General features: G+C 37.9%; 1 long non-coding RNA gene across 1 annotated transcript; it reads left to right on the top strand.

The window, feature by feature from the left end:
• The first annotated feature begins 433 nt into the window (after window positions 1-433).
• LOC122231426 lies at window positions 434-21,323 on the top strand. Its single transcript, XR_006208670.1, has 3 exons — window positions 434-476; window positions 19,937-20,081; window positions 21,213-21,323. It is a non-coding gene; the product is annotated as an uncharacterized LOC122231426 (long non-coding RNA).
• The last annotated feature ends 1,878 nt before the right edge of the window (window positions 21,324-23,201 follow it).

The following is a 23,201-nucleotide window of genomic DNA, read 5'->3' as shown; positions in this document are numbered from 1 at the left end:
AAGTGTTCATTTCTCTGAAAGCACAGAGGGTATTAACACAGACTCTCTCTCTTGTTAAATGGTAAGTTTTAAAATTGTTCAAAGAATGCCAAAGGGTTTTTTTTTAATGTTTGTTTATTTTGTAGAGAGAGAAAGAGAGACAGGAGAGAGGGAGAGAGAGGGAATATCCCAAGCAGGCTCCGCGCTGTTGCTATAAACATTGGATGATGTATACCTCTGAATTAGTATTTTTTCATTCTTTTTTTATTTTTTTTTTTAACGTTTATTTATTTTTGAGACAGAGACAGAGCATAAATGGGGGAGGGGCAGACAGAGAGGGAGACACAGAATCGGAAGCAGGCTCCAGGCTCTGAGCCATCAGCCCAGAGCCCCACGCGCAGCTCGAACTCAGGGACCGCGAGATCATGACCTGAGCTGAAGTCGGACGTTTAACCGACTGAGCCACCCAGGTGCCCCAATATTTTTTCATTCTTAAGGTAAATACATAGTAAATGCAATTGCTGGATTGTAGAGTAGTTCTATTGTTAACTTTTTGAGGAAACTCGGTACTGTTTTCCAGAGTGGCTGCACCAATTTGCATTCCCACCAACAGTGTAAAAGTGTTCCCCTTTCTTGGCATCTTTGCCCACACATTTTGTTTGTGTTGTTAATGTTAGCTCTTCTGACAGGTGTGAGGTGGTACCTCATTATGATTTTGATTTGTATTTCCCTTGTGATGAGTGATGTTGAGTACGTGTTCATGTGTTTATTCACCATCTGCATGTCTTCTTTGGAAAAATGTCTATTCATGTCTTCTCATTTTTTTAATTGGATTATACATTTTTTGGATGTTGAGTTTTCTAAGTTTGTTTTATATTTGGATACTAACCCATCAGCAGGCATGTCATTTGCAAGTATCTCCTCCCATTCCATACACTGCCTTTTAGTTTTGATTGTTACCTCCACTGTGCAGCAGCTTTTTATTTTGAGGCCCCAATAGTTTATTTTTGCCTTTATATCCCCTGCCTTAGGAGACATGTCTAGTAAGAAATTGCTACAGCCAGTGTCAAAGAGGTTACTGCCTGTGTTCTCATCTAGGATTTTTAATGGTTTCAAGTCTCACATTTAGGTCTCTCATCCATTTTGAATTTATTTCTGTGTAGGGTATAAGAGAGTGGTCAACTTTTCGTTCTTCCGCATGTTGCTATCTAGTTTTCCCAACACTATTTGTGGGAGAGACTGTCTTTGGCCCATTGTATAATCTTTCCCGCTTTGTCAAAAATTCATTGGGTGAATAGTTGTGGTTCCTTTCTGGGTTTTTATTCTGTCCCATTGTTTTATGTGTTTATTTTTGTGCCAGTATCATACTGTTTTGATAAGTACAGCTTTGTAATAGAACTTGACGTCCAGAAACGTGATGCCTCTAGCCTTTCTTTTCTTCTGTAAGGTTGCTTTGGTTATTCAGGGTCATGTGTGGTTCCATACAAATTTTAGGATTACTTGTTTTAGCTCTGTGAAAAATGGTGGTCATATTTTGATAGGGATTGTATTAAATGTTTAGATGGCTTTGGGAAATAAAGACATTTTAACAATATTTGTCCTTTCAATCCATGAGCATGGCATTTTTTTCCATTTCTTTGTGTCATCTTCAATTTCTTTCATTAGTGTTTTATAATTTTCAGAGTACAGATCTTTGATCTTTTTGGTTACATTTATCCCTAGTTATCTTACAGGTTTTGAATGGGATCAATTCCTTGTTTTCTCTTTTTGCTGCTGCATTATTGATACATAGAAATGCAAAAGATGCCTGTATGTTGATTTTGTATTCTGCGACTTTACTGAATTTGTGTATCAGTTCTATCAGTTTTTTGGTGGAGTCTTTTGGGTTTTCTATATACTGTATCATGTTATCTGCAAATAGTGAAGGTTTGACTTCTTCCTAGCTGATTTGAATGCCTTTTATTTCTTTGTATTGTCTTACTGGTATGGCTAGGATTTCCAGTACTGTGTTAAATAACAGTGGTGAGACTGGAAATCCCTATCTTCTTTCTGACTGTAGAGGAAACGCTCTCAATTTTTCCCCACTGAGGTTGATATTAATTAACAGTGGCTTTTTCATAGATGTCCTTCATGATGTTGAGGTATGTTCCCCCTAAACCTACTTTATGAGGGCTTTTATAATGAATCGATGTTGCGCTTTGTCAAATGCTTTTTCTGCATCTACTGAGAGGATCATATGGGTCTTACCCTTTCTTTTACAACTGTGGTGTATCATGTTGATTGATTTATGAATATTGAACCATTGTTGCAGCCCAGAAATAAACCCCACTTGATCATGAATGATTCTTTTAATGTACTGTTGGATTTGATTTGCTAGGATTTTATTGAGATTTTTTGTATCCATGTTACTCAGGGATATTGGTCTGTAGTTTTTTGTTTGTGTGTGTGTGTGTTTTTTGTTTGTTTGTTTGTTTTTTGTTTTTTTTTGTCTTTTTTTTTTAGGGGAGGCTTAATATGGTTTTGGTTTCAGGGTAATTCTGGACTCAGAGAATGAATTTGGAAGTTTTCCTCCCATTTCTATTTTTTTGGAATAGTTTGAGAAGAATAGGTATTAACACATCTTTAAAAGGTAGGGGGCACCTGGGTGGCTCAGTCAGTTAAGTGTCCAACTTTGGTTCAGGTCATGATCTCACAGTTCGTGAGTTCAAGTCCCGCATCAGGCTCTGTGCTGACAGCTTAGAGCCTGCTTTGAATTCTGTGTCTCCCTCTCTCTCTGCTCCTCCCCCCCTCATTCTCTCTATCCTTCAAAAATAAATAAAAACATTTTTAAAAAATTATAAATGTTAGGTAGAAACACCTGTGAAGCCATCTGGACCTGGACTTCGGTTTGTTGGGAGATATTTTTATTACTAATTCAATGTCTTTGCTGGTTATCAGTTTGTTCCAGATTTCTATTTCTTCCTGTTTCAGTTTTGATAGTTTATATGTTTCTAGGAATTTATCCATTTCTTCCAGGTTGTCCAATTTGTTAGCATATAGTTTTTCATAATATTCTCTTATAATTTTTGTATTTCTGTGGTGTTGGTTGTTATTTCTCCTTCCATCTGTGATTTTATTTATTTGGGTCCTTTTTATTTTCTTTTGGATAAGTATGGTTAGGGGTTTATCAATGTTAATAATTTTTTTCAAGGACCAGTTCCTGGTTTCATTAATCTATTCTATTGTTTTTTTAGTTCTTATATCATTTATTTCTGCTCTAATCTTTAATACTTCCTTCCTTCTGCTGGCTGTGGGCTTTATTTGTCCCCACCCTCAATGGGGAAAAACTGAGAGCTTTTACAGCCAGAAAGAAAACAGGGATTTCCACTCTCACCACTGTTATTTAACATAATACTGGAAATTGTGGCCATAATAATCAGACAAATGTCTAGGTGTAAGATTAGGTTGTTTCAGATTTTTTTTTTTTTTTTTTTTTTTTTTTTTTTTTTTTTTGCTTCTTGAGGTATGCACCTGTATAGCTATGTTCCTTCCTTTTAGGACCACTCTGGTTGCATTGCAAAGGTTTTGGACAATTGTGTTTTTATTTGTTTCCATGTATTTTTTTCTTAATTTCTTTTTTTTCCTGGTGACCCATTCATTGTTTAGTAGTATGTGGTTTAACCTCCATGTATTTGTGGTCTTTCCGATTTTTTTTTCTTGTAATGGGCTTCAAGTTTTATAGAATTGTGGGTAGGAAATATGAATGATATGATCTCAATCTTTTTGTACTTGTTGAGACCTGATTTGTGTAATCTTTTCTGGAGAATATCCCAGGTGCACTTGAAAAGAATGTATGTTCTGCTGCTTTAGGATGAAATGTTCTGAATATATCTGTTAAGTCCATCTGGTCCAGTGTGTCATTCAAAGCCATTGCTTTTTTATTGTATTTCTGCTTAGATTATCTGCCCACTGATGTGTAGATGGGGTGTTAAAGTCCTCTACTATTAATGTATCATCAATGAGTTCCTTTATGTTTGTTATTGCTTTATATATTTGGGTACTCCATATTGGTGGCATAATTAGAATTGTTACATCTTCTTGTTGGATTGTCCCCTTTATGGTGATACAATGCTCTTGTTCAGTATTTGGCTTAAAGTAGAGTTTGTCTTAGGGGTGCCTGCATGGCTCAGTCAGTTGAGTGTCCGACTTTGGCTCAGGTCATGATCTCATGGTTCATGGGTTCAAGCCCCATGTCGGGCTCTGTGCTGACAGCTCAGAGCCTGGAGCCTGCTTCCTATTCTGTGCCCCTCCCCTGTTCACACTTGGTCTCTCTCTCAAAAATAAGTATTTAAAAAAACTTCAACTCTAGTTTGTCTGATATAAGTATTACTACTCCGGCTTGCTTTTGATGTCCATTTGCATGATAAATGTTTCTCCATCCCTTCACTTTCAATCTGCTGGTGTCTTTGGGTCTAAAATGAGACTCTTATAGGCAGCATATATAGATGGATCTTGTGTTTTGTCCATTTACATTCAGAATAATTATTGGTAGATGTATATTTAATGCTATTTTATTACTTATTTTGTCATTGTTTCGGGAGATTTTCTCTGTTCCTTTCTCTTTGTCACTTTTGGTCTTTCCTTTGCTCTCAATGAGTCCTTTTAATATTCTTGCAGGGCTGATTTAGTGGTCATGAATCCTTTAGTTTTTGTTGGTCTGGGAAACTGGTTATCTCTCCTTCTATTCTGAATGATAGCCTTGTTGTGTAAGAGTATTCCTGGCTGTGGATCTTTCCCATTCAGCATGTTGAATACTTCTTGCCACTCTCTTCTTTCTTGCCAAGTTTCTGTTGAGAAATCTGCAGGTAACCTTATGAGTCTTCCCTTATAAGTTAATAACTTCTTTTGCTACTGCTTTTAAGATTTTTTTCCTTATCACTACATTGTGCCAATTTAATTGCAATGTCTTGCTGTAGGCCTGCTTTTATTGGTTTTGATGGGAGTTCTCTGTGCCTCCTGGATCTGGATGTCTGTTTCCTTCCCATGATTAGGGAACATTTTCAGCTATTATTTCCTCAAATTTTCTGCCCCTTTTCTCTCTCTTCTTTTTCTTCTAGGACTCCTGTAATATGAATGTTATTACTTTTGATGGAGTCACTGAGTTCCCTAAGTCTATTCTCATGTTCCATGATACTTCTTTTTTTCACCTTTATCATTTTCCATTATTTTGTCCTTTTTATCACTTATGCATTCCTCTTTCTTGCAGCCTTCTGTTGATTGCATCAAGCCTATTTTCAATATCAGTTATTGTTTTTTTTTCATTTCTGATTCTTTAACTCTTATCTCTGCAGTAAGGTTTCCCTGAAGTCTTCCATTCTCTTCTCAAGCCCAGCCGCTATCCTTAGATTGTTGCTTTAAATTCTCCATCAGGCATGTTATTTGTATCTGTTTCACTTAGATCTCTGGCTGTGACCTTATCTAGTTCTTTAATTTGGGATGAAGTCCTCCATCCCGGCATTTTGTCTAAGTCTCTATCTTCTTTTGTATGTTAGAAAAACCCATTATTGTCCCTGCTCCTGAGAGTAATGGCTTTGTGAAGAAGAGGTCATATAGTGTCCTGGGTCTGATGCTTCAGGGAATGCCTACGGTGTGGGCTGCATGTGCTTTACTGTTGTGTTTTGGCTTCTCTATCCTTCAGGCCAATCATCCCTAGAGGCTCTCCTTGCCTGAAATGGGTAGTGTTTGCTTTTTGCCCAGAATATGGCAAGTTATAACTAGATATGCTGTGGTCTGCTTGTTAAATGAGACCTGATTCTACTTCCACAAACCCAAAGCTTTGCAGGACTCTGGTCAGGACATGTGGTGTGTTTAGGGGTTTCTGCTGGTCTTTTGGGGAAGGATCTTGACATACTGGGACTGAGGCAAGCTTGACTGAGAAGGGCAGTCACACCACAATGCAGCAGTATGGGACTTGGAACAAACAGGGTAGACAGCAAGTGTCAGTGTTTTGCTGCTTAATACAGGTAGTTCTATGTTTATGCTGAGACGTGGGGGAGGGCAGTGGCAAGAGCTAGCTCCTTTGTTTCCAGAGAGGCATCCCATTAACACTACCTCTCAGCAACTCACTCCAAGAGGAGCAAATAATCTCCCCTCTGTGCATCCCAGGCATTTCTCAGGTCACTGTTTCAAAGCCTTCTGCCCCCGGGGTGGTTTGCCTGATTTCTCTCTACAAGTAGTGGAGCATGCCCAGGGCTCTATCCCAGGCAAGCCTGTTGGCCTTTATTTAAAACTGCAGTCTTTAAACCCTGCTGGTCACAAGAAAATCAACCCCTCTCATTTTTGCAGCCGCTGGCTTTGGGGAAGTGTTTTCCTTTCCTGCAGACTCCACTTTCTAGCCTTTCTCTGTGACAAGGGCTCCTTCCTGTCTGTAGCACTTGGAATCCATTTCTCCTCTAAGCCACATCTCCACACTTCCTACCTTCCTCTATGTGGCTTCTTCTCTCCCTTTGGATGTGCAGTTTGTTCTTTTAGTCCTCACAATGGTTTCTGGTGGTATTTAGAAAGATTTGATAGCTATGTAGTTGTGTTGCAGGGACAAGACAAGGCTAGGGTCCTCCTACTATGCTGCCATCTTAGTATCCAGACATGATTTATTCTTAAAAACTGGAGGGGAGTATTTTCTCCAAGGAAAAATTTTTTATGAGTGTGCAAAGGGGTTTTCAAATGAGTCTTGTTACTTAATAGTAATGAGTGAAAGCAAAATAAGTAAAATAAGTGAAGACTGTTATTTCCATCCTATGACCCAATCCATCCCATTTTGAGCTTTTTTACGTTTATCCTATTTTGAGCCTTTTGTTTTTAATTCATTGTCTGATGTTATTATTGTAACCAAGCGCCCCCCAAGCCAAAAATCCATGTAGCACTTGTCATTCCCCCAAAATGTAACTGCTAAGAGCCTATTTTTGACCAGAAGCTTTACTGATAAAATATACAAAATGTGTTAATCATCTGTTTATGTATTATGTATACATATGTATTCTGGCAATAAAGTAAGCTAGTGAAAAAGGTTTAAAAATCAGAAGAGAATATACATTTACAGTGCTGTACTGTATTTATTGAAACAAAAAAATCCGTGTATAAGTGGACCTGTGCAGTGTGGTTTAAGTATGTTGTTTGGATTTTGTTTTACAGTCTAATCTCCCATTTACATTTATTATTATAATGAAAATATTGGGTCTTATGTTTACTTGTTAAAGGATTTCTATCTGTTTTAAAATGCTGTACTGATGTTTTCATTTTCTGATTTCTGCCATATGTATTCATGTCTTTTGTCTTATATTTCTGTTTTAAACCATATGTAACCTATTTTAAATTCTAATCTTGTTTTTTACATTTAAAAATCATTTAATTTATATTTTGAGTGGGATGCATTGATCAGAACAAGAAGCTATTGCATACTAAACATGGATAAGCATGAGTTTACTGGAAGCAATTGAAGTTAAGTTGTAGAATGAAGAAGAATTGTGCCTATTAGCTAGACATTGAGGGGAAAGGAAGGGAGAACAGGAACAGAGAAAAGTAGAATCCATTGCATGACTTGCATTCTCTTAACATACTATGAAGGTATATTAATTATCTATTGCTATTGTAATAAGTTACCCGAAACTGAGTACCTTCATACCAAATTTTATAACTTCAGGTTCTGTAGGTCAGAAGTCCAGTGGGCTCAAGTCTCTGCTTAGAGTTTCACAAGACTGGTATCAAAGGGTTAGCAGTGTTGTGTTCCTTTATGAAGGCTCTGGGAAAGAATCTTCTTGTTTATTTGGACTATTGGTAGAATTCAGTTCCCTACAGTCGTAGGACAGAGGTTCAGTTTAATTGCTGGCTATCAGCTGAGGGGTGTTCTCAGCTTCTAGATGCTACGTGCATTCCTTGGCTCATAGTCCCCTTCCTCCATCTTCAGAGTCAGTACTTGGGTCAGATCCTCACACTGCATCCCTCTGACTCCAGCTGGGAAAGGTTCTCTTATTTTTTGTTTTGTTGGTTTTACTGCAATATTAAAATAACACACAAGCAATTTGAATCCAGTCTTGCTCTGATTTAGTCAACTTTTCACCAAAAAGTTGCCAAATTAATTTTTCTTAAATATCACTTAAATAGGTATGAAACAACCAGCTAGCTTGCTTGCTTCCTTCCCTTCCTCTCCCTTCCTTTTATAGGCTGGTGTGATTAGATTTGTCTGAAAGGGATAATCTTTCCATTTCAAGATCCATAAACTTCACATCGGGACAGTCTTTTTTTGCTATGTAACATGACCTACTTATAGGTTTCAGACATTAGGGAGTAGACATTTTTGAGAGGTATTTCTTCATCCTATAGCAGAAGGATAGGCAAGAACCTATTAGAAATCAGCTCAGGCAGCATTAGGAGTTCTGGGCAAAGCTTCATTGTATTGACCGGACAATAGTATCCTGCCTTATGAAAATGAATTATAATAAGAAAAACCATATGCAAGTTAAATGAACAGTAATTATAGGTGGAATTACACATGGCCTGGAGAATCTCACTTTGGGGAGGGTCTAGCAAGAGTTTGATAAGGAGTTTTGATGGAGATCAAGAACAGTAAGTGAAGGGAAAGAATGTGACACCTATGCAGGGAAATACAACAGAGACCTTCTGGGCATTGCAGACTTACTGCTATTCTTTGTGACCCAGGTTGGAGTAGATAATAAGTAATAAATCATGTAGTGGTCTCATCCAAGTTGCCTCATTTAGTGTGCATTACTATTTGAAAAACAAAACAAAACAAAATTCTTATTAAGAAATGTTTCCTGAGAAAAAGCAGGTGATCAGCCTTCTGTGCTCTATGTAGGGGTGCAAAGCACTCTAATCACTCTATACCTTGAATTCTGTTCCCTTAACATTATCCTGGAGGGTTATGCCATTCCAGGAGAAGTGGCATGGAGACAACAGTATTTGTCAATGTTTGGAGTCAAGGTTGAAATATTATATTAAGAGTTACATAAAACCATTCCCTTCCCTCTAGAAACCATGAGTTTGCAATGTATTTTATTTTTTTCATTTCATGTACCTAGCTTCTCAATATTTTCTGTTACATCTAAATTTTGCATCTAGATTATTCTTAGTACATTGTTTTTATCTATTCTTTTGAGTTTTATATTCAATTTTACTAAATAGATTTATAGCTATCAGTAATTCTACTGAGAGACCTTTTATAAAACTATTTTTCTATTCTTTAGTTCTTAATTGGATAGAGATGATATTGTATCAGTATGTGCTCAGTGTAAGAAAAGTAGAAACATTTCTTTTTCTGAAATATTTATTCTCCAAAAATCATTCTGTAGGGCAAACATTTAATCAGGCTCTACATAAGATTGCTTTTTCTTTTTCAGCCTATTTTGGATTCATCCTTTTCTCTCCACCTAAATTTTATTCTTCTACTTCAGACAGAAATATTCAGACTTAGATTTCTCTGTTAACCTTTCAACTTCTTTCCTCCCCAGTCTCTGCCCATCTCTATCAGTCCTCACGCTGGTGCTAATCCACTTTCCTAAAACATTTTGACCTTGCTGGTTTGTTCCTCATGACCTTACTAAAGCTGCGTGATATATGTTACTCCTTCTTGGATTGTCATTTCCATTTCTTTTCCCTGATCAAATCCTTAGGTTTCTTTCAACACTAAATGCAGATTATATCTTCTTGGCCTGATGACACCTGGCAACTTGTCTTTTCCTTGTCTCAATTCATGTAATATATATCATTCACTTCAAGGACATTAGCCTGAATTATATGTACTCTGTGCTCTTCTCTCATTGATTCTGTGAATCTTACTTCCTTTATCATATTTTAAGTTTGGTTAGGTCAGTGATTGTTTTTTCTTTAATGGCCTCCCCTGCACCTGGCCTGGTGCTATGCTCAGAGCCCAAGAGTGATTTGTTGTTCACTAAAATAAATAAGTTTATGCTAGATAACTCGGCTCAATAATTTAATGTAACTTTAAATTTAAATACAGAAGTTAAAAATGTGTTCATGGTTTTAAAATAAAGTTGTAAAACAAAGAAAATGAAAACTAAAAATCTCCTTAGCCTCTTTTTTCCCAATGTAAACTCTTAATGGTAACTTACATATACTTACACCTACAAGTAGAGAAAATATATAGGAATCCTATATAGGAATTTATAGGGAATCAAAATATGTAGGAAAATATATAGGAAACAGTGGATATACGGGTTTTTTTCTCACTTATTTTTTTCTTAGTTTGGTGATGTTTCCGTATCAGCATTTTTGGCTATATTTTATTACTTTTTAATGACTATGTAGCCTTTCATTGTGTAAATGTGCCAAGCACTATGGTGACAGTCAGTCTTGACAGTTTCTTGCTCTGGAACAAATGTAGCTACATTCATGTCAGATCTCTTAAGTAAACCTCCATCTCCAAAACCAGGAATTTATATTAACAGTGAGAAGAAGCACATCAGAAAGAGTGAGAGAAACCTTTAATCTAACACCAAATTTTAACAGTAAGTGGATAAGATTTGATTAAAAGTTTGGTTAATCATGGGAAATACACTATGTTGAGCTCTATAGTAAAAAGGTATAAAGTTAACATTTGCACACTATTTTCCTTGGGATTATGACAGTCAGGGAGGGAGCCACATAGGAATCTGGAGGAAAAATGTTTCAGGCAAAAGCACAAGACAAGTACAAAGATTTGGGGATGGGAACATGGGGCTTAAGTAGAGTGAAGAAGAGAGCAAGTAGTATGAAATACTTTGCCTTGTTCCTGAATCAAATGGGAACATATTGTAGGGTTTTAAACGGACAAGTGAGTTAATCTGACTTATATTCTAAGAGTCACCTGCTGTTTTAAGACTACGTTGGAAGAGGGCAAGGGAACAGAGTGACTTGTCAAGTGTAGAGGTGTAGAGTCCAGCTCTACAGTAATCTAAGTAAGATTAATTGTAGCAATGGACTGTGAAATCTAAGCTACTGTGTTGGGGGGAAATGAGGGCGCCGTTGTGGGAATGAACAGTGAAAAACTGATAGGCTCAATGGATCATTAGATTCTGGTGGGGGCGAAGAGTGGTGGAGTATGGATATTAAAAGGACTGAGTGGGAAAACAGGAACAGCAAAGAAAAGAAAGCTGAGATAGCGTGGAGGTTAAGATGACTGAGAGGAAATTGAGGAACTCATAGGCCAGAGTAGTGCAAGGTTCATCTATAGCAATATTGATATTTCAACAAATTATGGCCAGAGTAAGGTTAGAGAATATGCTAGTGAGCCGGGAGCTAATACTTGGAAGGATGATGGGGGTGCTGTCTTCCTTATTGAAGAGTTGAACATTTGTTTCCTGAGAGCTTCTTCTATATCAGAGAATATTCAGGGGAAAAAATGCCATGATTAGCACAGTTTAGGGTCATGCTTATAGGAACTGAGTTCTAGAGCCAGACAGCTTGGGATCAGATGTCCTCTTCTATTTACTAGCTGGGGGACCTGAAGCAAAATCTTATCTCAACTGTAAATTGGAGATGAAAGTACCTTCTTCCCAAGGTTGTTGTGAGTCTTACTTGAGACAATATATGTAAAGCACATAGACCAGCGCCTGGTGCAGACTAAGTGCTATGTAAGTGTTTGCCATTAATAATGTCACTTTTTTCCCTTGGGTATCACAGGGTATGTCAAGGAAATAGTCAACACATGCATTGTAAGTTGGTTAGAGGAGAAATTGGTAGAGAGCAATTTATCAGTGCCTTTACACAGCAATTCTATTTATCCTTTAGCTATACTTGCCCATCTATAAAATGACATATACAAAGATATTCTTGCTATATCATTGATAATAGTAAAAAGTTAATAATAAAATTATAATAGTAAAAAGGAACAACATATCCATAGAATACATCTGATGCAGCTCTTTAAAAGAATTCATTAGCTTTGTAATGTTGATACAGAATTCACCAGGACACATTGTTAGGTTAGAAAAAAAAATCAAATGCAGGACAGTATATATACTTAGCATTTGATATACACATATAAACATTTCTCTGTGTGTGTGTTTGTAAATGAATATAGGATTTTTGAAAAGTTACACAGGAAGCCTCTGCTTCTCAGGAGGAAAACTGGGTAGAAGATAGGGGTAAGAGCACCATTACTGTTTCAACTTATATTCCATGGCAGCTTTTATATTTTGTGTTGTGTTTATATTAAAAAAAAATATTTTTTAACTAAGTGTTGATTTTATAACGTTAAAAGGCAAATCCCTTCAGGAAATATTTCTTGTACAACCAAGCTCATGGCAGGCTGTACAAGAGTCTGAGGAACACTAACATTAGTCCTTCCCTTGTACTTGTTGGGGAGGCAGGGTGCATCTCATGAATCTTTCCAGAATAAACCAGAAATACGAAATTGAACGATCTAGGGGGTTAAGAAGGCTAAGGGGCTGACAACTGTTTCAACTGGGGACTTTTGAACTCAAAACCAGATCTGAATATACATGTAATGTATTCAGAATGACTCAGGAACATGATCAATATCTATATATTTGGTTCAAAAAAAAAAAACTTCTCAGTTACCTGTCACAATACAGCAATATGAAAGCAATAGATCTCCTTATTCTTGTTCCAGCTGCTTTCTAGTAGCACTGCAACTAAGATGTTCTATTTATTTAAACCTAAATTTAGCATGAGGTGACTGGGCAGCTCAGGACACTGTAATAAAATGTTAGTGAGTGGTACTATGATCCATGGCTGCTGATGAGAATGTAGGACGTTAATGTTTCCAACAAGTCTTAAGGCCATGACACACATGGAAAAGAAAATAAGAGAGAAGTAGTAATTGAGATTCTGAGAAGGGACATTGAGAATTACCTACAAATAGAAACTGACCTTTTTTTCTTTTTCGTATCCTTAATCCCCTTCTAACCAAATATCACAGCGATGTGTTGGAAAAGCAGGCATGGTTTCTGTGCTACAGGCTATAGCCGATGTGTGAACAGAGCAGTTTCTAATCCTGTACCAAATATAAAATTAACTTAAAAAATGGCTTTCTGTTTCAGTTTGTTTGCTCATAAGTTACAAAGCCTTGATAGATATTTGAGGAAAATGAAAGCAATAAGCTCAAAGTTGTTCAACTGAGAAAAATAGCGGCTTTGAGCAACAGACATTTCTGAGAAACCTCTACCCTCAACCCTCCACACTTAGTGCCACCTTCCCTCTGAAGTCATACGTTAGGAAGAATGTGCTGTGTTGAGCAATGCTGTACCACACATGGGCTGCCGACCAAGGGAAGGCTATTTCCATGCTAGATGGATTCCAAAGAAATACATTTTGTTGGAGCCTAATCCCGGCATCTGATCTTGCCCAGAGAAAGCCCTTGTGGTCTTGAAAGCCAGAAGATCCATCAGAATAATTCAGAGATTGAGAGTTTGGGTTCACTCTAGGGCATAACCAGGGACTAGGTTTGGCCCAATGGTCTCAGGCCACCCTAATGCCATTTTTAGTCAAAGCCCCAAACTGACCTGTTTTCTCAGGAGTCCTTATGAGAATCCCCACCAACACTTGCCCAGCTCTGAGACCAGCAATAAAGGTGTGCTGAGTATAGGACCCTGAGGCCTAGAGAGCCAGGTGTGGTAGTAGCTTAAGAGCTACTATACCCCGGCAAGGAATGTCAGGAATCCTATCTTCTTTCAGAGTCCTCGTGAGAGCATCAGACTTTAGATTCCCTTCATGGATGTCTCATCTACCTAATCAGTCTTTTACCCAAGTCTTAAGTTCTCATCAAAATTTCTGGGCAGTCCAGGGTCTATCTAGCCTAGTTAAAAGCATCCACTAGCAGCCCTTTTCTCCTGGGCTAGAAGGCCCAGGAGGGTTTTTTTGTTTTTTGTTTTGTTTGGTTTTGGTTTGTTTTTGCTCTGTTCAGACACCCTTCAAACAATGGGCATTTCAACACCAACCTAGGCACATTTAAAATTTTTACCTCTGTAGCTTGACTATTTAGGCAGCAGTCTGGTCTTGGATTTATTTGTTCCTCCCAGGCTTTCTTCAAGCTCATCACCACTAGATCCATCCTCCTAACTCAGAGCTCCCAGAAAACCTGATGGACAGGGAAGAACTATTTGGAATACTTGAATGGAAATGTACCTTGGCTGAGATGTGTCTGGGGGCTTAGCCATAAATAGGCCCCAAACACTCATCCATGCTATCTCGGACACACACAGGAACCAGACGGCCTCTATAAAAGAAAAGAGAAAACAGGAATATAAGTACAGGTCTACCTTGACAAATGCCACCCTAAGGGAAACACTCACCTCATCCTATGTCTACAATTCTAAGAGTAAATAGAAATACTATGCTTTCCTGTACTTGTAGGAAGGGTACTGCTTTATTCGTTTTTAAAAAATGACAGAGGAATCCTTGTTCTTCAGTTTTCTAATTCAGGTTGTAGAAGTTGACAGAGCATGACAAGTCTTCCTCTTACCCTAGTCCCACTCCACTGCTTCCAAAAGGTCATCAGAGAAGGAGCAAAGCCAAAAGATGCAGAAGAAGCACTGCATTTTTAAAAGACTGTCAGATTATGTGATTGATAGTACAGCTAACTCAGTATATTGAAACAGTAAATAAATAGGGCCCATGTGCCCTAAGTTAATATAGCTCCCAAGGGTGCCTTGGTTTCAAGGGCACAGTTTACGTCCTGCAGAATCTCACTCAATTAAATAATAAAAATAAAGTAGCAGAAAGCAGGCTCTCAATCAGTGAGTTCCTGCTGAGAACCCAAGCTCTGCTTTGTGCTGAGGGGTGCAGATGACAGCTTCCCTATCTTCGGGGGGCCCACAATCCAGTGGTGGAGGGAGAGACTCACACCCAAGAGCAGCACAGCAGAGGACTGAACAATGGGCAATTACGTGCTACGTGTTTGCTGAGACAAAGGAAGAATGGGTGAGAGAGAGGTTCGGGTGCAGGACCCTGGAGGGAAGGAGTGAGGACAGGTGGAGAGAGAGCAGCAGAATGACCTTGCTGGAGGTGGAACCGACAGGCTCTGTTCATGGACTGTGAAGAGGCTGGACCGATTAGAGCAGACCATCTGCACTGTGTTCATAATTTCATAAGTACCACTTTCAGAAAGAAGAATGTGTTGATCTAATGAATATATATAAATGCAAAAGAGATAGGATTCGTTTTGCTTTGCTCTTCCATCATATGTCTGTGACAGTTGCTTCAGAAATCATACGATACAAGCTTCAGGCTGAGGATGAAACTTTGAAAGAAAGGAACATTTTTAGTTATACCAATTACTTTAGGATCTCCTTGTCTACATTTAACATAAAGCTTTTCTGGTGTGAACCGTGGTCATTTCAGTCTTTTCTTTGATTTCCAAATATTAGATTTTCAGCCTGAGATTCCAACCCCATACCTTTTCCTGTATAAAATTAGTGAAGAGTCCAGTTGACTAAAAGTAGAGTATCAGGCTTATATAGGATTTAGAAAAAGAAACAGAGGAAAAGGAAAACAGTTCTGTGCAATAAGCCTCATGTTATATTTAAAAGAGAACATAAATATGTTTAGTCTATAAAGCTCTGTCTGCCACTAATAAGGCACATGACCTCAGTAAGAAGGAAATGATAAGACTTAAATAGTTCTGATAAACGAAGGGCAAAAAACACTTTGTGGATATATTTTGATCACAAATACTATCTTAGCATTTACTTTTTTTTTAAGTATAGGTTTGTATTTTCCTGCAAAATGAGTAATATCCAAATTTACTCTTTTCTTTTATTAAAAAGGATTTTTCCCTTGCAGAAAAGGCTAATACCAATGAAAATGTTAGGCAAAAAATTGAAAATTAATGAATAAAGAATGTATATGACTTTGGAACAGTCCTTGGGGAGGTGAGGCCATCTGGCTGTATAATTCACAACCCACCTGAGACACATTCCTCAAGCTGTATGCTGCTCGCTGATTTTGTACTTCTTGATAAAGATCACGTGAGAAATTACCAGCCTTCTGCTCAAAATGCAAGGTCCCCATACTTAATACTCACATGATGGAAAAGTAAACGTGCAATATCTCCCTGGTTCCTTGACCAGTTATTCTTTATCAGACTCTAGCTTGAGCTGCTTCTCAGTCAGCCTCTGTGAGCAAGTACACAAGTGAGTGTGTCCCGAGCTCATTGACAATGCATAACTTGCCAGGACCGCACACCCAAGTGCCATCAGAGAGATGAATGTGTGTTCTCCCCACCACTCCTGAAACAGAGCAGGTCTGCGTCCAGACCAGTCTCCCAAAATTCAAAAGGAAAATCCTAAACAGCAAAATACTTTTGTCAGAAGTCTAACAAGTTCATGAAAGCAAACAAAGAGGAACCCCACCACACAGACCCACAAATTACATTAAGGAAGACAGCGGGACCCCCTTATCTTTACACAAATAGGCATCATAGGCCCTAAGGTACCTGGGAGAATGAAAGCTAAGGAGTTACCAGCTGCAGGCGTGGCTCAAACGCTCACTGCCCCCCTCGGGCAGATACTTAGCTGGGGTGAGTCTGAGTTCACATTTATAAAAAAAGGACAGTACTCCATCTCCAGGGTTTTTTGACAATTACCGATAATATATTTGAAGGAAATTGCATTCAAAAAGTTCTCAAAAATTATACTTAGTCTTAACTTAGTCACTAGTAATGGTTATATTATTTCCACTTTTATCATTGACCCAACGTAGAGAAACTAGAAGCTTAGAAGCCTAATTTGCCAATCAAAACCCACCATCCTACAGGACTGGAACCAAGAATATCCTATCTTGCCACAGTAACATCTCTTTTTTGCAGTTAGTACTAGACTCTTTGGCACAGAGCATATTTTCCTTTTTATGGAAGTGAATGCAATATTACAAAGATGCTTTTAATCAGAATCAGGCCACCTAAGCAAGCAACATCTCCTCAATAGGAAGTAAAATGTTACTGTTCCATCATTTTGCCACAAGGCGGGCAACATGCTGGGAAATGCTTTTGCCCACTTGTCGCTCCTTGTCTAATCAATTTTTATTCTTTTCATAGTTCCATGTAATGGGGTTGGAAATGGCTAAATAAAGTGAAAGATGTTTTGAATTGCATTACTAAGTGGTAGCTACATTATTTCATAAATGAATAGTGCTAACTACATTCATATAATTTATGTATCGAAGTGTCATTTGGGGGAAAACATCAGTGTCAGATTTTGCATTTAAACGCCTGCATTAGCTGTCAGCTGTGCAAAATCCCATAAAGACAAACGGCTCCACGGTAGGCACACAGATGAGGGTATTCATGGCCCACATTTGCAAGTAGACGTGCTACTGTAATCACGAAGAAGTTTTCTGTAGTCAACTCCTTTAGAGCTTATGTAAAAGTTCCTAACTTCCATTCAGACAACAGCCACATCTACACGATCCATACTGAATAGCAGAGTCTGAACCTTTAGAGCATCATTTTTCTCTTAATTCTGTCTCTGCATAAAATTAATCTTATTTTTGTCATTTACCTTTAGAACAACCAACAAAAATGAGATTTAATGAACTGTATAAGTCAGTGGCATATAAGTCTGATATTTATATTGCAAATTTTAAATTGATACTTCTGTACTACTGCACCCTTCCAAATTAGTGGATACTTATGAAGTATGATTATTCTGCTATGTGGTGGTATGTGTGCGTGTAGGTGTTTGTGCATGTACACCCATAGCCTATAGGATAGAAGAAAAGGAGGAAGAGAAGAGAAAGAAGCCTTATGCCATCAAACGTTAAAAGTGTGAATGAAAATTGTCAAAAAAGCTCAATTTAATGAAACCTGTCATTAAAGCTGAATTTAATGAAACCTATCCCTAAGGGGTGCCTGGGTGACTCAGTTGGTTAAGCATCCAATTTCAGCTGAGGTCATGATCTCATGGTTTGTGGGTTCAAGCCCCGCATCAGGGTCCATGCTGACAGCTGAGAGCCTGGAGCCTACTTGAGATTCTGTGTCTCTCTGACTCTGCCTCTCCCACACTCATGCTTTGTCTCTCTCTCTCTCAAAAATAAATAAACATTAACAAAAATTAAATATATATTTTACTTCTCTAATTTTTTTAAGTTTATCTGAGAGAGAGAGGGAGACAGAGAATCCCAAGCAAGCTCCATGATGGCAGCACAGAGCCAGACTGGTGGCCTGAATACCTGAAACCATGAGATCATGACCTAAGCCAAAACCGAGTCAGATGCTTAACCAACTGAACCACCCAGGTGCCCCTACATATTTTACTTCTTAATCATCTATTCAACCAGAGTTTATTGAGCTTCCATGTGCTGAGCAAACTGCTGATTGTGAACACATTAAGTCTGCATGATGTATGGTCTTTGCCTTCAAGGAACAAGTCAGGAGGCGGAGAAACATAAGGGCCACAGACAAAACAGAAATGCCCTCTGACATCATTAATGGGATAAATGTTTTAATAGAACGATATCCAAGGTTTCAATGGGGGACAAAGGAGGAGAGCCTTAATTTAGCGAGTAAGACAGGCTATGTCAGGAAAATGTGGCATTGGTACTGACATTTGGAGACTCTACGTGATTTCCAAGGGAGGATGAGAAGAACAAGGGCATTACTTCTGAAAATTGCAAATGGATTATCTAGAATATCAAAACAGGATGAGAGGGGACTATGAAAATAGACTAGCAGGGAGCAGCACTACTCAGTCCAGGCCAACAGTTGCTATACTTCAGTAGTCCCAGGATTGTCTGATCTCTCGATTTATAAAGAAAAGCAAGGAACCCATATCTTTATATGCATTATACCCGTTTTTAAGTGGTAGCAGCTGATTATCAAATACTGAAAAAAAAAAATTCAGACCTATCAGAAGACAAATGTAAAGCAGATCTGACCTACTGTTTTCTATTTGGTGTCCTCTGATCTCATCGAACACTGTGCACCCAGGAGAATGCTAGCAGACCCTTTGCTGACAGAATAACACTAAGCTTTAGTCCTGTGAAACACAATTTGAGGCAGATATTCAAATATTTGTGCAGTGGAATTTATTTTAGGTGTAAAGAAATGCCAGCAACTCAGTCCAGAATATTTGGGAGCGAAATCACAAGATTAACCAAATTAAGATTATATTTTTGCCAGACAGGTCTTGATTACATTATATCATTTTTAGAATTAGAAATTATATGGCTGTTTATAATGGTCCGTTAAATGTACTGTTTGATGCCAAAGAAATGAAATGCTATTTCATTAATTTTTATTGTCTGTCAAGTGGTTATTTTTCTTTCAGATGTTTTGCTTTGCTGGAGAAGGCTGAGCCATTCACATGTGCCTATGCAGTTATCCCTCTGACTTCCCACCTATGAATGAAAGTGGTTAGGGACAACTTGATTGGAGCTTCAAGTCCTCAGAAACCTGATCCTGATAACACTGGTGCTTGGTTGAGTTTTCCCAACAAATAATGTTGTAACGGAGCATTGTGCTTCTTAACCAAAATTCAAGTGTTTAAAATTCGTAGCAGCAGACATGCTTAGGTGTACAATTGTCACTGTTCCCCAAAGGTAATAGCAAAATTGATCAAAAGCATGGTGTAGACAAGGGCACCTGAGGTGCTCAGTTGGTTAAGTGTCCGACTTAGGCTCAATTTATGATCTCATGGCTCTTGAGTTCGAGCCCCACGTTGGGCTCTGTGCTGACAGAGCTTGCTTCAGACTCTCTCTCTCTCTCTCTCTCAAAAATAAATAAACATTAAAAAAAAAAAAACTAAGGAAAAGCATTGTGTATACACAAAAAGATAGGAAGACAGTATGTAAGTATGCAAAATGGTACCATAGTTGTCTCAGATAAAAATGTGTGAAAGTCTAAACGCACTTTAATTTGTTATGTTTAATGCTTCCTTTCACTTCCCCTGTATAGGGAGTGACTGTAAAACTTTAACATGAAAATATAACCTGTCTTCTTTTCTTTCAGAGGGGGAAAGGCCAAGATTAGGCAAAGAGTCCTAAGGGGTAACTTCAATTCATGTCCGTCAAAACACAACCTGAGAAAGACAAAGAAACATGAAGGGCAAATATTTGATAACATTATATTAGTCTGAACGTGAGCTACGGCAACTGTGAGTATATATACTGAAATCAACATTTCAGAGCACTGGAAAGTAGCATGCATGTCAAAGTTATGAAATTGCTTTGATGGTAAACAACAGCAACAGCAACAAAACGGGAAAGAATAAGTAACCAGAATTATGCCACAGTCAGTGAATCTGAAAAATTAGGAAGACTAGAAGTCGACAAAACCTTGGTCCCTTTGGGCAATATGGATAGTTTGTTATTAATACTCAGTGTTCCTTTGAGAAGGTGAATAGCTCATTAAGGCTACAGAGAGACTTGCTAAGAAATGCAAAGGATTGGGAATAAAACTTGATTTCTTTAGAAACTGAAAATGATGCTTCTGAAGCTCCCACCAGCTAAATAGGTCCTTAGTGTGCCTAATGCCGAGATAAATAATGCTAAGTGTGTTACTACCTCCGTGTTTCCATTGCAATTAATATAATCCTCCAGGGATAAAACAAGATATCATGTAAAAACCCCTGGTACATTAAACTGAACATTAAATTGAGTCAGATCTTCTCAGCTGCCTAAACCATGCTTCAGCAAGTGCAACATTTGGGACATGAGGGTAACATCAAAGGCAGTTTTGATACTCCAGGGCATGGTACTCTAGCACCTGGAAGAATTAAGGGAACAATTTTAAACAATGGGAGAATCTGGCTCATTAAGAAAAATTCTTGCTAGAATAACAAACATAATGTGCACATTAGTCAGCAAGTGCTTTACTCTCTCTTGGGCATGCATGCCACACGTATCATTTCTTCCCCCATTTGTAACATCCCCTTATATAGCATCACTTGCCCATGTAATTAATAGGTTCTTCACTCTGTCTTCCAACTCACTAATGGTTTTTTACGAATTTTAAATTAACAGGATTAGACAGAGCATCACACCTAGTTACACACCATATGGTAGTTCCTCCCAAGTGCCATTTACTATTATTTTATTTATTCAGATCCAGGATATAGACACAGCCATGTTCCTACACGAATCTCAAAGGTCAGATAATCTGTTTCTCTCATTTTAACAGATGAAGAAGTTAAGGCCAAGCGAGGTTTAGTGATCTTTAAAAGATGACATTGCTCCAAATATTGACTACCAAATCTTAGACTAGACATTAACCGTTTCCTCTGCAGATATTCCACCTGCAGTCTGGAGAGAGTTATGCCACATGCAAGCAAAATCAGAGGAAAAATATTTTTCAAAAATCCTCCTAATGAGTCAAAAGAAATGGCGTCCATGAGCTTGAAAGGTAAAGGACTTGCATGTTACATTATAATTTGCATACTCGATGCTTTTAGGGCCTGGCAAGTTGTACCATCAGTGAAATGGATTTTAAGATGATAAGAAATTTGTGAACTGTACTAACTGTAAAGACTGGGCTCCTTTCAAAATTACTTTAATTCCAAAAGAAAGTATAAATATAGAACTATACATCTTGGTGAGTTCCAAATCAATTTTACAGAGTCCACCAATTTGTGATATTATTTTTTAAGTTTGTTTGTTTATGTCTTTAAGAGAGAGAGAATCCCAAGCAGGATCTGCGCTGTTAGCACAGAATGCAATGTGGGGCTTGATCCCACGAAATGTGAGATCATGACCTGAGGGGAAATAGTCAGATGCTTAACCAACTGAGCTGACCAGGCACCCCCAATTTGTGATATTTTAAATCCATCCCACAGGATGGACTGAATTATCATTTATCACTGCATAAATGAGATACTTTTATTCAGAGAAAAAAACAGGAGTTAGATATTCATCCCATACCATACACAGAAAAATTCCAAATTTTTTAAGATAAAATCATTTAAATAAATAAAGTGCAGGAAGTTTATACTTGGATGACTTCCTCTGATCAACACACATAGGAATAAAATACAGAAAGGAAAAACCAAAATGGCATAATAGGATAAAAGGTGAACTAAAACGTATCTTGAATCAGAAGCGGAAAGAAAGCAGGATGCTGAGTAGGTCCCAAACCCATTGGTCATCTGAGCTCTGGGTCTGGGAGCAGGCAGTAGGGACCAAGAGCTAAGCTCTATGAGCCCCTGTGAGTAGAGAGCCAAAAGTAGTTCAGGTGAGTCAGGGGCCACTGTTTAAAGTTACAGACAGGAAGGGAGTTCCCCTCTCACAAAACATAATTTTAAAAAGCACTGTGCTGTCAGCACAGAGCCCAATGTGGGGCTAGAACTCACCAGCTGTCAGATCATGACCTGAGCCAAAGTCAGACACTTCAGTGACTGAGCCACCCAGCCACCTCTTAAATGTTACTGTTTCTTTGGAGCTGCCCACGTACAAAGGCAATGAATACATTCAGAATAGTAAATCAAGAGACCTGTATGATTAGTATCCACACTTTCCATGTCTTTGGTATCACTGCAGAAACACTGCAGTGTATCACTGTAGAAACAGCCTTAAAACTATAAGCCAGAGATAGAAACTTGAGAACAGAGAAGGTCTCAAAATATCTGAATTAATTAACACCATACAGACTTCGGTTTTTACCCACAATGCAAGCAAATTAGATACGAAAGAGTAAACATGTATGAAAACACATACACACATACACTAAAACCTTAAAACGTGCTCCTTAGGTACTCACTCACAGGATACCAAGGAAGCTGTAATGGAAATGATGACACACTTAGAAACAAATGACAACTGAAAATACTATAGAGCAGAATCTAGAATTCTGTAGAATACTATAGAGCAAAAGTAAAAACAAAATAAATCTGAGGAAAGTCGAAGCAAGAAAATAATAGGAGCAGGTATAAGTAGAAAACAAAGAAGTGAAAAACATCACCAATGAAATCAAACCTGATTTAAGGGGGAAAAACTGAAAGAGAAATAAGATTAATCGATGAAACATAACACAAACATTAGAAATGAAAAGGACACATCTACAAAAAGCACACTTTAAAATGAAATCAAATTCAGGGAGCAATTTGACATAAATATAAATGCCAAAATATTAAATAATACAGTAGTATTTAGAAGTAAAGGTGTATATAAAATGATACATCATGTTCTAAATCCATTTGCCCTGGGAATATAGAAAGAGTTCAATAGAAAACTAGTAAGTATTACATTAATAAAAGTTAACAGGGTAAACCACCTGATTATAA

The sequence above is a fragment of the Panthera tigris genome, chromosome A1 (assembly GCF_018350195.1).
Source record: "Panthera tigris isolate Pti1 chromosome A1, P.tigris_Pti1_mat1.1, whole genome shotgun sequence".
NCBI classification, from domain to species: domain Eukaryota; kingdom Metazoa; phylum Chordata; class Mammalia; order Carnivora; family Felidae; genus Panthera; species Panthera tigris.
The sequence above is the reverse complement of the archived record's forward strand: the minus strand, read 5'-3'. Positions and strand labels throughout refer to the sequence as shown.